General features: G+C 47.5%; 1 protein-coding gene across 4 annotated transcripts in view; it reads right to left on the bottom strand.

Moving 5' to 3' along the window:
* AFAP1L2 (actin filament associated protein 1 like 2) overlaps positions 1 to 12,937 on the bottom strand; it is a 66,591-nt gene that overhangs the window by 29,506 nt on the left and 24,148 nt on the right. Inside the window, exon 1 of one of the 4 annotated variants that reach the window (XM_066190885.1) lies at positions 8,016 to 8,071. The exons of the other annotated variants lie outside the window; for them this stretch is intronic. The gene's annotated coding sequence lies outside the window, so the exon portion shown is untranslated. Of the gene's footprint in view, positions 1 to 8,015; positions 8,072 to 12,937 lie in introns of those variants that run through there. 4 annotated transcript variants of the gene reach the window in all.

The following is a 12,937-nucleotide window of genomic DNA, read 5'->3' as shown; positions in this document are numbered from 1 at the left end:
CTTCTTTTGGCAGGAGTCTGTGCCTTTCTTTGCAGACTGAAAGTCTCTTGCATTGAAGCAGTGTCCATCCTAGCTCACGTGAAGCTGGAGCCAAAAACGAAACAGCTAGCAAAGCCCTCATTGAGGAAGCACATTCCTCGCAAAAGAGCTGCCAGTTTTGCCTGACACCAGGGTCACTGAAAGGTAAATGACCACTAAACTAGATTATAAAAGCCATTCCTACCAATAACCACTGATCTCTGTCAGAGTGCTACAATAACAACCAACGTCTACATCTAATTACTTCATGTCTTGGCCTTATGAGGAAATGGGAAGACAGGCTCTGAATGAACTTTCATTCAAGTGTTTCAGTAACCACTGGGCAGGATTGTATTAGACCATTTAATCTAAATTCAATTACTTATTTTATCAAGGTAGAGGGGCCCCAGCCACCGGACAAAGAACTGTAATGAGATATGTACTAAAAGACAAACTCTTTCCTCTGCTGAGATGAGAGGTGAAAGATAAGGAGTATCATTTGCTCACAGGAAACTAAGGCATTGGAAGATTAAGTGATTTGTCCAAGGATATGGGCATATTCTTCAGCAGATCAGGAGTATAAACTAGCCTTCCCACATCCCAGCCTGGAGATTCTGTTTCCAACCCCTCATCCATGGATCCTGAAGTGCTGAGAGATATTCCACCCTCCTGCCCAAAGCAGAGTCTGGGTTTGGCACTTTGGGCTTCACCCTTCCTTCCAAGAAGGAGCTGGGCTAACTGCTGACAAAACAACTCCATTCAGGCACCAAGTAAATACCTGCAGTCTGTGACATGCCAAGCTTCCTGCTTCAAAAATCTTGGAAACTCCAGAGATAGCAGAACTGATAACAGCATTGTGAATCATGAAAGAGCCAGCCCCCAGGAGCAGAGGGGTTCCTGAGGAGGATCTTGAGGTACCTGCCCATGCCCAGCCTCCCCAGACTGCCTCCACCATGCACTACATCCCATGGCAGCCTTTCAGCCCCCATTTCCCACTGACCAGCCCTGGCTGGCAGCACTGGGATTCCCCAGGGGCTGCTTTGGCAGAAAGCAGCTCCTTTCTAGTCCTGCTTTCTTTTTTTCATGAATAGGGCAGCTGAGGAGCGTGCAGAGAGGACAGGCAGGCACAGAGGCAGTATTCAGGCTGCTGAATAGCAAGTGCTGTCAGAAGAGCAGGAGGACCCAGCCCAGGCCTCCTTGGCTAATCTGGAGTCTTACAGTAACAGTTGGGCTTTGCAAGAGGGAAAAGTCACCCACGGTTACAGCTAGAGAAGGCCATTCTCCCCAGCTGTGAGGAAAGGCAGATGTGTGGATGGTGACAGCTGTAACAGCTGGATGACCCCCACACCGGGCCACCTTCCAAAACAGCAAAGCAGATCCTTCCTCAGACAAACCAACCCTTCTCACCCTGCCTGCTGCAGGGCCGTGCAGAGGAGCAGTGAGGAAAAGGGAACAGCAATGCTTTGGCTCCTCTGCAGGGGATGCAGCTTCTCTGCCCTGCTCCAGATGCTGCTGGCTTTGGCAGGGCAATGCAGGGAAGGGCAGGTGGTAGAGGGTTCATCCAAATACACTGGGAAGCAGCAACGTCTCTGCTGGATCCCAGAAAGCTGCTCCTCTGAAAAGCATCCCCACCACACTGAAACCCCACCAGCATTCACCCAGGGTGATGAGCAGAACAAATCAGGTGAGTGCACACTAAGGCACTCATATTGAGACCAGGTTTACCACCTTGGTTTTGACCATCAGAAACAATTATTTACTTCTCACACTTGCACCTGTAATGACTGGCCAGCCTTCCATCTTCTTGCTTTTCATGGGAAGAGGAAAAAAAAGCTCAGCCCATTGTTGTCCTGTTGAAAAGAGTCTTTTTTTTTTTGCCCACAAAAAAATAATTATGACTTGTAGAAAAAAGAAATCTCCCCACAGCAAAATGAGAAGTGCTGTGTTTATCAGAGGAAAACCCACAAAAACCCCCTCTTAAGCTTCTGGCAAACAATGAACTTCCTCATTGGAGAATCACTGCTAGATTAAACAAAACAAAAGGCGAAATTCATAATCCCGAGACAAGCTAAAATCCTTCAAAATAAGAAAACTGTCAAACTGGAGAACTCCCATCAGAGTCTTCCTAATAAGCCAGACAAGTGTCAGACAGTTATGACCACTGTCACAAAGCTGTCTGATTTTTAGACACAATGAGTGCTCACAGGGAAGAAGGAAAGGAAAAAAACCCACCCAGACTGTTCTATTAATGTACCTAAAATCCAGCACCGCTTGGATTCACACTCTGGTTGGGAGCACTGGGCTGGTCTTTGTTGCAAAGTATGATTCATGGAAGGACAGAGGCAAACAATGTGTTTGGCTGGCTGTGGGCTGTGAACTGAGCAGATGAACCCAAGCAGCTCTGCGTGGGCTGCTCTGGAAGTTCGAACAAGACTCGTATTGAGAAGGGGCAGCTCTAACCCAGGAACTCTGAACTTTAACAAAACGGCAGCAGAAAATGCACACAAAGCTTTTTTCAGTTAGCTGAGCAAACAACAGACTCCTCTTCCCTGCACTGGAAGGTGGGAAACAGCATCCAAGAAAAATTAAGGAGAAAAAAAAAGAAAAAAAGGAAGAGAGAAGAGAAGCAAAACATGAAAAGTATCATGTCACAAGAAGACTTTACTGAGCACTCTTGCATTTTAGTGTTATATTGCTCTATTTTATCATAGAAAAGTTTGGATTGGAAGGGACCTTAAAGATCATCTGGTATGCAATGGAGGGTGTCTGTTTGACACTTCACAGTGATGTGCTTCTTTGCAAAGGGTCTCAGCCTTTCCATGACAGCAACTGGTGAGTCACTGGAGGTCACCCACTGCCAAACAGATTTGTTGGATGACTCCAGGAGATGCTGGCACCTCTTCCTTTGGAGCAGGCCATCTTAGCAGGCTGCCCATCAAACTCACAAGATCCCCACAGCTGTACCAGGCTACAAACTGCAGGTCTGTGCTCAGGTGCTCGGTGATGCTCAAAGCCTCAGCAGATGGCAACATATCACAGAAGACCATGGAAAACTGTGCTGGGGACCTGGGGTGGATCAGAGAAGTGCCACATCCTCACTGTGCAGGGCACCAGGTCACATACAAGTTGTATAACACAGTAACTCCTGCTGGGACAGAACCCAGCTAGGAAAACAGAAAGGAAGAAACTAAAGAAACACCAGTGCAGTAGTCAAGAGAGTAAGCAATGATCAATTCAAATTAAGATGTCAGCTAAAAAAAGTTGGACCAAGTCAGGCAGGGCAGGACTTTAAAGACAACACTGTTTTTAAGGTAAATATCCCCAAGAGCAGGGCCTGATGGGCTCCTTTCCCAGTGGGGAGAAAAACAATCCCAACAGTTTTTACAAAGCAGAAGTCACGTTTGCTGCCAAGCCCCAGAGCTGAATCCTGGAGTGGCATGACAGAGACACCATTTCCTGTGAAGCTGCCACCACTGATTTCCTTCTGTCCCCAGAGTCTTTTCTGCTGATTTTCCTCGTTACTCCTTCAGATTCCAGCTAAAATTGGTGGTTGGTTGGTTTGGTTTATTTCTGCCTTGTGCAGAAAGGGTTGCTCTCCTCTCCATCACTCTACAGGGCTGACTTCACTGGAGGGGTTGGTGACCATCTGACCTGCAACTTAAAGCACATCTGCTGTTTGCTGCCTAATGCAATGCACAGCTGTACCCAGGAAGGGGCTACCAAGAGGTGTCTGACCGGATAGAACAGCTGCCTTCAAGAAAAAGAAACACACAAAACACTCAACCAAACGGCACAAACACACAGGACTCCGCTGGAACCTTGTGCAAGAAGGCATCCCACAGCTGCCTGCTCAGCACAGCCTCGCTCTCCTCTGCCTTAATGCCGCCTTTGCTCCATGATTGGGAAACGTGCTCCCCGAACCTCGCCTCAGGTCTTTGCCAAGGCTCCTGGAGCGTGGTTTTAGTCAAAATGCTGTGGCAGACTTTGCCTCATCACTCTCCACGGCTGAATCCAGAGGAAAGCACATTTCCACCCCTGTCCACATTACACAGCAGCAGCAGAATAGAGACACACAACAGTCCTTAATGCCTGCTGAGCCCACAGCCACAGGATCCCTTCTTCCCCATGAAAAAGGAAGCCTGGGATACCTCACTGCCAAAACAGCAAGTGAGAAAATGCAAGGAGAGATGAACTGTCCCAATGATGGTGAACGGCAGCCCTGGAACAACAGCCACAGTCTGTGCCACTTCAATACAAAGAAAGGAGGTTCACTGCCAAATATGTTTTGAGATAGATTTCTCTCTCGCAGGCAAGACACGAATTGAAGGAAGCTGCCAGATACACATAGGGTTGTGTTGGTTTTTTTGAGAGAGGACAAGCACACACACATGCACACGCCCTAAGGCCTCATATCAAAGCATTTTCCCACCATTCTCTGTTGATTTAATGGCATCATTTCTCCAACAAACAATAGGAACACAGCACAAGGGGAAAGCAATTATGTTTGAGAAAGCAAAAGCAAGAGCTCTGGGGTCAGAGAGAAAGACACACAGCCCTGGAGTCCCCAGTCTTTCCTTGCTGTTTCCTCTGCAGAAAGGGCTTTTCAAGCCACACTGCCCACAGGAGCCAGGGCTGGGCCTCTGTGCCTACAGCTGAAAAGCAGAACGACCACACCAGGCTATTGCACTAATGCAGGGGCAGAGCAGGTTTTTTAAGTATCCTGAGTGTATCAGGGTAGGCTGGCAGAGCTTACAGCAACATCATTATTGATTGCTAGATTTCTTTCTTAATTATCTTGCTCAATCCCTTGTCCAGACACTGCATACAGTCCTTATCCATCCTCCTCAAGGTAATCTGGAAGCCTAAACACCAAGAGGGAGGATGATGAAGCTGAGTCACTGAGCAGCGTTGATGCAGCAACGTGCAAACCAGAAGTATTTTCTCTGGAAGTCTGAATCATCAGCAGAGAAAAGTGCTAAAATCCCCAAAACCAATGTTCCCCTCAGAAAAAATCCCCCCCCCCCCCCCCCCCACAAATTCCCCCATCTGTAGACATCACTAAGGACCACAGCTCACTCTCCTTCCTAACAAGATTCAAAGAAAACCAATGTTCACTATACTTCAGTTTAGGGTTAGCAAGCATAGAAAGATGAGCTTTAGTAATACTACAAAGAGGTCAAATCACAAACCCTGTCCTGCCATGAGTCACTACTGCTCAGTGACTCAGTACCTCCCAACAGGGATCCAACATCTGCCACCAAAGCAGGCCACAGCTCCCACCCACCACTCTCCCACCTGTGAGGGGAAGGCACACCTGCCAGGTGACCTGAGGACATTCCTCACTCTTGTTTTCAAGAGATGCCACCTTTATTCCTCTCCCACACCTCCAAAATGATATTTCACTAAGTCAGGGTGGCAGAGCAGCACCCCAGGGACAGGCAGCTCCCCTGTTTGCTATGGATTACCAAGGCAGCTGGGCACCACATGAGCTGTTTCAAGACACGTGTGCCCTGTTAGGAAACACCAGTCTTGTCCTAATGCTGAAGCAATGTCCAGAGAAAGAGAGGCTCTGCCCTGATTCATATCCCAAACATCACTTTCATCACTCAGCAGGTTTTCAATTTGGATTCAAGTCTTTGGTGCCATTTGTCATCTGTGTTATTAATTCCTGCTGCCAAGAAGCTCCCAAATACATTTTCTCCGCAAAGCTTCTTTGTCCAACACTCATAAAAACAAATACTGATGGCCTTGGGAAAAACAAGTGTCACTCCTGGAGAGGATGCTCAGAAGAGAACCTCTCCCAGGCCACCTCATTTATGCAGTGGCTGCGCAAACATTAATGTTCCAACACAGGCCCATCCACGTGACAGAAACGTGTCCTACTAAAACACAGGTGGCATTACTTGGAGCTGCACACCACAACTGGCAGGAGGAGATATGTGAGCTCCCACTTGTCTCCCTACAGACCCAGGCCCCACATGGTGTGATCTGACTCATGGACCAGAGAAGCCAGAGACATTCACCTACTGAGATGAACAACTTCTGCAGTGGCCAAATGGAGGGCTCCTGGTTTGACTCATGGTGACAGCCCTGCCCCACCACCCATGGACGCTTGACTGCATGGGGGAACCTCTGATAAGGTAAGGTAGAGGTAAGCACCCAAAATTCTGCCAAGACTGAGCAATAAACCTTGGTTTACCATCTGCACCATGAACTTGAGCTCATCTCTGAGCAGCAGCAAGTCAGGCTCACAGAGCCCTGGGGGAAGAGGAGGCTCAGGACAAGAGCACCCCATGGCACCTCTGCCACCCTCCCCAGCAGAGACTGGCATGAGCCCAGGGGGGCTGATGCAGTGCAAAACCAGGACAAAGATCTGCATTTCTATTTTTTTTCATGTGAATTGGAAAACTTTTCCCTTTCTATCCTGACTGTGAGGCACGGGAAATGAAAGACAGCTCTTAAACCAGCAAAACAACCATTTACAGGATAAGAAAGATTTTCTTACTTTGTCTTGCACTTTGTTTACATGAATGAGAGCCAGTTATCCAGACTGGGAACAATACTCAGAGTTAAACCTCTGAAACCTATTACATAAATATGCCAAAGGTATCACTAATCCTATCACAGATTTAAAAGTCAGATCATTATTTTCATTTGCCATCATTCAGCAGAAAATTTCTGACAAGAAACTGCTGATGAACGCATTCAAGTCTTTCCAGCAAATCCAGCTTCCTTGGAGCTTTTCTAAATGCACTTTTGACTCCTTCATCCCCCTCTTAACACACTTTGGAGGCATCCCTGTAGTTTGGCCATAGCCTACCCGGGCTGGCACTTCTCTTTTCTCAGCATTACATGCTGATAAACACTTATGTCCTCATCCTTGGTACCTGAGGATCCTTTGTGGAGCAGTGGTTTGGGATCGGCAGCTCGTGCCTGGCTCCCTGTGGTTGGGGCACTCACTCCAAACCACACTGCTGTGCTTTCCATCCAGAAAATGAATGGAATATAGTTCAGCGTTGGCACGAGTGAATTAATAACCTTTAATGAGAGTAATAACTTGAAGGAACTCTGTTTACTCAGTGCTAAGTGCAGCCTGGCCAGTCCACCCCTCTGCCTGCAGTGCTGGAAGCAATTCAGGACACGAGGAGCATCCTGCGTGCAGGAACTGCCCTCAAGACAGTTTTCTAACGCTCACAGGCAAAAAGAGATGCATATCCTCACTAGTGCCAGCTGGTAAGGCACAGCCAGCCCAGCAGCCTTCCTGCTTTGCAGAGAAAACTGCTGGCCACTCAGCTTGAGGGCCCAGAGGAAAAGAGAAGCAGTACATCTTGGACATGGCTCAAGAGAGATCACAGGCTGCCACTGCAAACCTCTACTCAACCTTCTGTCTTTCCTTCCACCAATTCTGAGTTTAAGCCCCAGCCCCAAAGGTAAAGCCACAGAGCCTTTCAGAAAAACACAAGGATTGTTTCTATTGTGGTTTGCTGCAATTTCCTTTGCCTTATTGCTAACTGTTTGCCCAGCCCTTCTAAGAAAGAAACAGGCAGGGGAAGGAAAGACAAATGACTGGGAAAACTCTCCCCATTCCTAGGACTAGGCATATTTTGTTGCAGAAGACAGTGAAAACAGTAAGAAGTGTGGGTGTTTATAAGATGAAGTACCAAAACTACTGATTTAACTCATTTGTTTCAGGGAAAGAGTCAATAAATAGAGGGGGCAGGAGGAGGCTAGATCCCTGGGGCAGTTGTCCTCTAATCCTCACTTCCAAGGTGGCGGATCCTTAACTGAAGGGATTTCAATTCATCTTCTCTGGAGGCTGCTTCACCTCTTTATGTTGCTACAGAGGGTAAAAAGCACCGGCTCTCCCACCTAGAGAGTCCCACCTCAAAGAGCAATTGGGATGTAACTACCACATCCTTCATCACTTACCTTCGGTTACAAAGAAAAACAGACAATCTTTTGTTTCTCCCAAAACAAGGTTTCTTTCAGGTACTCACCCTAGAACAGCACTTTCTCTCACACTGACACCAGGAGGAGTTTGCTACCACCTCACAGGCACCTGTGTGAAAAACTACCCAAAGGGGGAAAGTGCTTGGCCTGGCAGCCAGGTGGAAAGGGCAGGGAGCAGTGATTAGCTCCATCTCAGCCTTCAGCAGGGACATCTGTCACAGCCACCTGGCTAAGCTGCTAAACAGGTCATACACTGCAGAAACTGCAGGCAAAAAACACAGGCACAAGAACTGCCAAGCTCTCAAGGGCTGTTCAGGCCATCAAACTTCTTCACCATGGCATTCAAGCAATGTTCACTCTCAATTTCCTCTTCATTTTGAGCAACATTTGTCTGAAATTTCGATGTGGGACAAGACAACTTATGCTTCTACAATTTCCCCCTCCGGAGGGACAAGGAAAGTGCAGGAAACTGTTTCAGAGACGCAGGAGACAAACTGGACCTATAGGACCCTCTCAGCAACAAAACAGTCCATTTCATTTTCCCTACCCATGATTATCCATCCTTATCTAGAGTTCTTTGGAGGCAGTGCTCCAGCACATGTCACCCACATCCTTTTTGTGCCTGGCTCAGAGTAGCACATCAAAGGGGCATTTGAGGCTGAATGTTGGGTGTCGGTATAAAGCAGCAGAAATCCCTGGCACAGGCCAAGAGCCCTCACTGAGGACCAGGGAGCCCATCCCTGGCAAGCTGCAGGCAGATGTGATGGGGGATAAAGGGAGTGGAAGGAAAGAGCAGGCAAGAAAAATTCATTTGACGGCTACAACCCTCAATGCCACATAATCCACCTCGTCCTGGGCCGGCTGGTGTGCTCACACAATGCAGCACCACGCAGAGACCATGCTCAGGTGCTGGAAACAGCATCTCAGCACAGCACAGTCCTCAGGAGCTCTTCTCGCTCTTCTCTGCTACTCTGAGGATCTCTGCAAAGAGTGGTTTCCCCAGAGAGGAGGAAAAACTCGGCTTAATGCCCTGGAAAACCCCGTTCTAAGTACAGTAGGAGGCTTACTCACATGGCCCCTCAGTTCAAGTATGCAAATTGTTGCTAGAAAGTTCCTCGTTCTTTGTGTTACCATAGGTTGATTTTTGGTGCAGAAATTTTAATATTCCAAATCATTCTCCCCTATGGGCCCCTTCCCTCAGACCCTGCCTTAACTCCTCCCCACACTGAAATGTATACATAACCCTGTCTGACCCCGGACCCTACTTTTTGCCACTTGTTACTGTCTTTTCCCAGTTTGTTCCAAATGTAGTGTATGCCTTCTTGTTTGTTATTTTTGCTTTATTAAAATTCTGTTTCTGGCGATTGGATCAAGGCTGCCTCTCTCTATCAAGTCTCCATCGGGGCAGGGTCCTGGGGAAACTCAAAGGAGTCCGATTGTCCCGGATCAGAGCCCCAAAAATATCAGATCTCCATCAAACTGCACACTCAGCTTGGGCAATGCTTGGTAAGTTTGTCCTGCAAACCTGAGAAAGGCTACTCTGTGTTAAATATTCCAGAGATTTTGCAAAAGTCCACTTTCTTCGTTTGCCCTTCACCACAGGCAGCCTTTCAGGCCAAAGCACGTGACCCAAGCGATGGGGCTGATAATCTAAGCCTTGGCAAAGATACACACTCAGCACTCCCTGATGCTCAGACTAGTTTCACCAAGATGTATTTTTCCCTTCACACACCTCTCTGCATCCAGACCTCTGCTTGCCACCTCGGCCCTCACACTTTGCACATTTTCCGCCCTGTGTGAGGAGCCTGCAGGAGCTTGCTCTCCTGGCTGACACAAGGCACACTACCTGTCTCTCCTGAGTCAGCAGGCAGCAGCAGGGAAGCCGTTCTTTGTACTTGAAAAAGAATTAAGTGATTTTGAAGCAGTGGAATGTTTTGCACTAGTTAGCTGACCGACAGCATGAGCGCTTCAGAAGAGGCTGCATTATGAGAAGCAAACTTCAAAAGGAGAAGTGACAAGGCCAGAGTGTTTGTGGTGCCTGAGGAAGTAATTAGAATTTAAAAGGGACACAGATTGGACAAGTACACTAGGCTAAGAAAGATGAACTGCTGCCAAAAAAGTTTCTTTAGCTTTCCCAGCTCTCTCTAGCCCACATTAGAAATGCAGTTTCATGAATATCTCTGTCTCAAAACATTTTTACAGAAAAACCTTGCAGTTGTTGAAAACATGAGAAAGATGCTACCATCAAAAGCTAGATCCCTCCTGCACCCATTTCTCTTTTCAGCTTATTAATACCTGTCTTGCTTTCATCATTCCCAAAGAAGAGAGGGCTTGTGCAAACCCCTCAGAGATAAGACATTTCTTAGACAAGGGGTTTTGTATACAGCACAGTTTATCTTCCTTCATTGCAGGGTTGGATTTTTTTTTTTTAAGCAAAGGCTTCAAAGGCTTGCAGGCTCAGTGAGCACTGATGTCTGCTCTGCTGGTGAGTGAGTGACCTGCCAGGTCAAGAGCACTGCTCCAAGTGGAAAAGTGTGATGTTAGTCAAGAGATCAAACTGCACACAGAACTCAGTGGTTTCCAGTCACCGAGGATCATTGCTACATTTCTGCTGCTTCGAGATCTCTGCTACGGAGGCTTTGAACTGGTGATTCAAACAAATGCGAGGCTGCAACAGCAGAGCCACAGCAGAAATGTCTTTTCTAGTTTTGCCCAAAAAGCTGAAGCAGCTCACAACAAACTCAGCATTTAGCCCCTTACACCAGGAGGTCTCAACAATTCCAGGAAGGCAAAGGCCAAAGCTAGAGATCTGCAATAAAATCCTAGGGCAGAAGAAGTGCAGCTTTGGAGTGAGGCCAAAGTTGGTGCTCCACCAGGGCCATTTCTTCCCAACATCTGTTCTCTACCTGAAGACATTTACGCCCGTTTTCTTGCACTTTTTTTCCCTACAGTAGAGACTCAACAGTTCATTTTCAACAGTGACAGAGACAACAAAAATGAGTCAACAGCTCTCCAAAGCCAGACAGTGCACTGTTGTCTCACCAGGTGCAGGTGAGATGTGGTGACTCAGGTTAGAGGAATGAGCTCCAGCAGCAGCACCTGGCACAGCCAGTCCCTTCCTCCCGCCCCATTCCCAGCTCGGTGGGTCACTGCAGTTAAGGATCTCAAATTGCTCATCTGTCAAGTGGGCAAGAAAAAAAGATTGCTGGGAGTTTGGCAAGCTTAAACAGGCTTCCAGTAACACTCTGAGGAAGCTCACAGGATGTCATGACACGAAGTATTTACTGAAAATCGTCTAGGCATTCAAATGTTCTTCATGTATTTAGTTCAAGCTGCATTGGATTCCATCTGCCTCAGGCTTTTGGGGGCAACCATAATCTCAAAGGAATAAAGGTTTTTACCCTATGATGTCACTTATGCCCACAGGTCTCATGGGGACTTTGTTTCCCAAGCTCCTGACTCAGTTTTGAGGGAAAAAGAACAATCTTTGTAGGAATGCAGCTACTCCTCACAAGCAGGTCTACAAAGGGTGCCACATTTTGAGACACAGCAGCAGACCGGCAAAGCTTCTTGATACAGAAGCAAAGACACCACTTCAAAATTTGCTCCAGGAGGTATCAGTGGCACCATGAGCCTGGCCCAAACAGAGGCAGCCACATGGGTGTTTGAGCCATGAGTCAAAGGCAATTGGACACGCAGCTCCCCCTGCTCACCTCTGCAGTCAGTGCCAGGACTTGGCTGACAGCTGAGCTGGTCTTCCTGGGCTCTTGGACTTGCACTGGAAGTTGGAAGGTGGCGTTTAGAACACTCCTTTGAGAACACAGAAATGCCTGGAGGATACACAAGTCTGGGTGTATAGCTGTGCAACCACCACAGATATCTACTGGAGCTGTACCTTCATCTCATACAGATCTGTGCAGCCCCACTGAAGCTTTTCAGAGCTTGAACTTAAGCCCAGAGAAGAGTACTCTTTTATAGGGAAACTCCAGGTTTATGCAGGCACAAATGGACAGTGCAGAAATTTCCCAGCTCACATTAGATGCAGATGTCCAGCTCTGGGGATTCCAAAACACCAGAGAAAAACCAAGATGAAAGTAAAACAAATGCAAGCTGCTCTTCATTGAAACAGGAAACCGCAAACCGCTCCACGTTCAATGGGAAGCCCAGACTTTGGGATTCTGTTTGTTTTGAACAATAAACCCCACCAGGAGAGCCCTCCTCAAGGGTGGGAGAGACTGAGGACCAAAACCAAGCTCACACTGGGCAGCACCGCAGGCTGCTCCTCTGAACACTTAACACCTCTGGAGCTGCTCTCTCCCATTTTCTCCCATTTAAGTAATTTCCTATACATACATGTACACATGCTGCTAGTGTTCCTCAGAGTAGGAGTTCCTGCAAAACACAGGCAGCGACCTCTGAGGCTCAGGCCTGGGGACCTGGGTTTCCTGAGCACTACCATCACCACAAAGGCTGGTTTTGATCAGAAATACCAGCCAGGACCCGAGGAACTTTCAGGAAAAATACTTCTGTGCAGCTTCACTAAGAAAAAATAAAAGAAAAACCCACACTGTCCTGATGGGTCAGGATGCAGAAAAATCCACTTGTGTGAGGGAATACTGGGATCAGACTTCCTCATGCCCAGTAGATTTCCTCTGGATGAGATTCATCAGGGCAGCTCCAGCAACTCCATCCCAGAGGAGTGCTACAAAGCCCTTACAGCTCCTGTTAACTGCACTAGCAGACTGAGTTTTTGGCCCTTTTGCATCAGCCCAAAAAGTCCAAAGCAGCTGGGAATTACCAGGGATAGCCACAAGATTGAAAATCAATGTTGAAAAACAAACAACACCCAAACCAAGAATCACAAGGCAACCTTGAACTTCTTTTTGGAAATATTTAAGCAGGATGTCTTGCTGAGCTGACACATCTGGTTTCCAGAAGGACTTCAGCTGGGAGCTGTGCTGGACTAAAA

This window comes from Chamaea fasciata, unplaced genomic scaffold, assembly GCF_029207755.1.
Source record: "Chamaea fasciata isolate MVZ Bird 193981 ecotype frontalis unplaced genomic scaffold, bChaFas1.0.hap1 SCAF_9, whole genome shotgun sequence".
Classification (NCBI taxonomy): Eukaryota; Metazoa; Chordata; class Aves; order Passeriformes; family Sylviidae; genus Chamaea; species Chamaea fasciata.
This window is presented reverse-complemented; position numbering and strand designations above follow the sequence as displayed.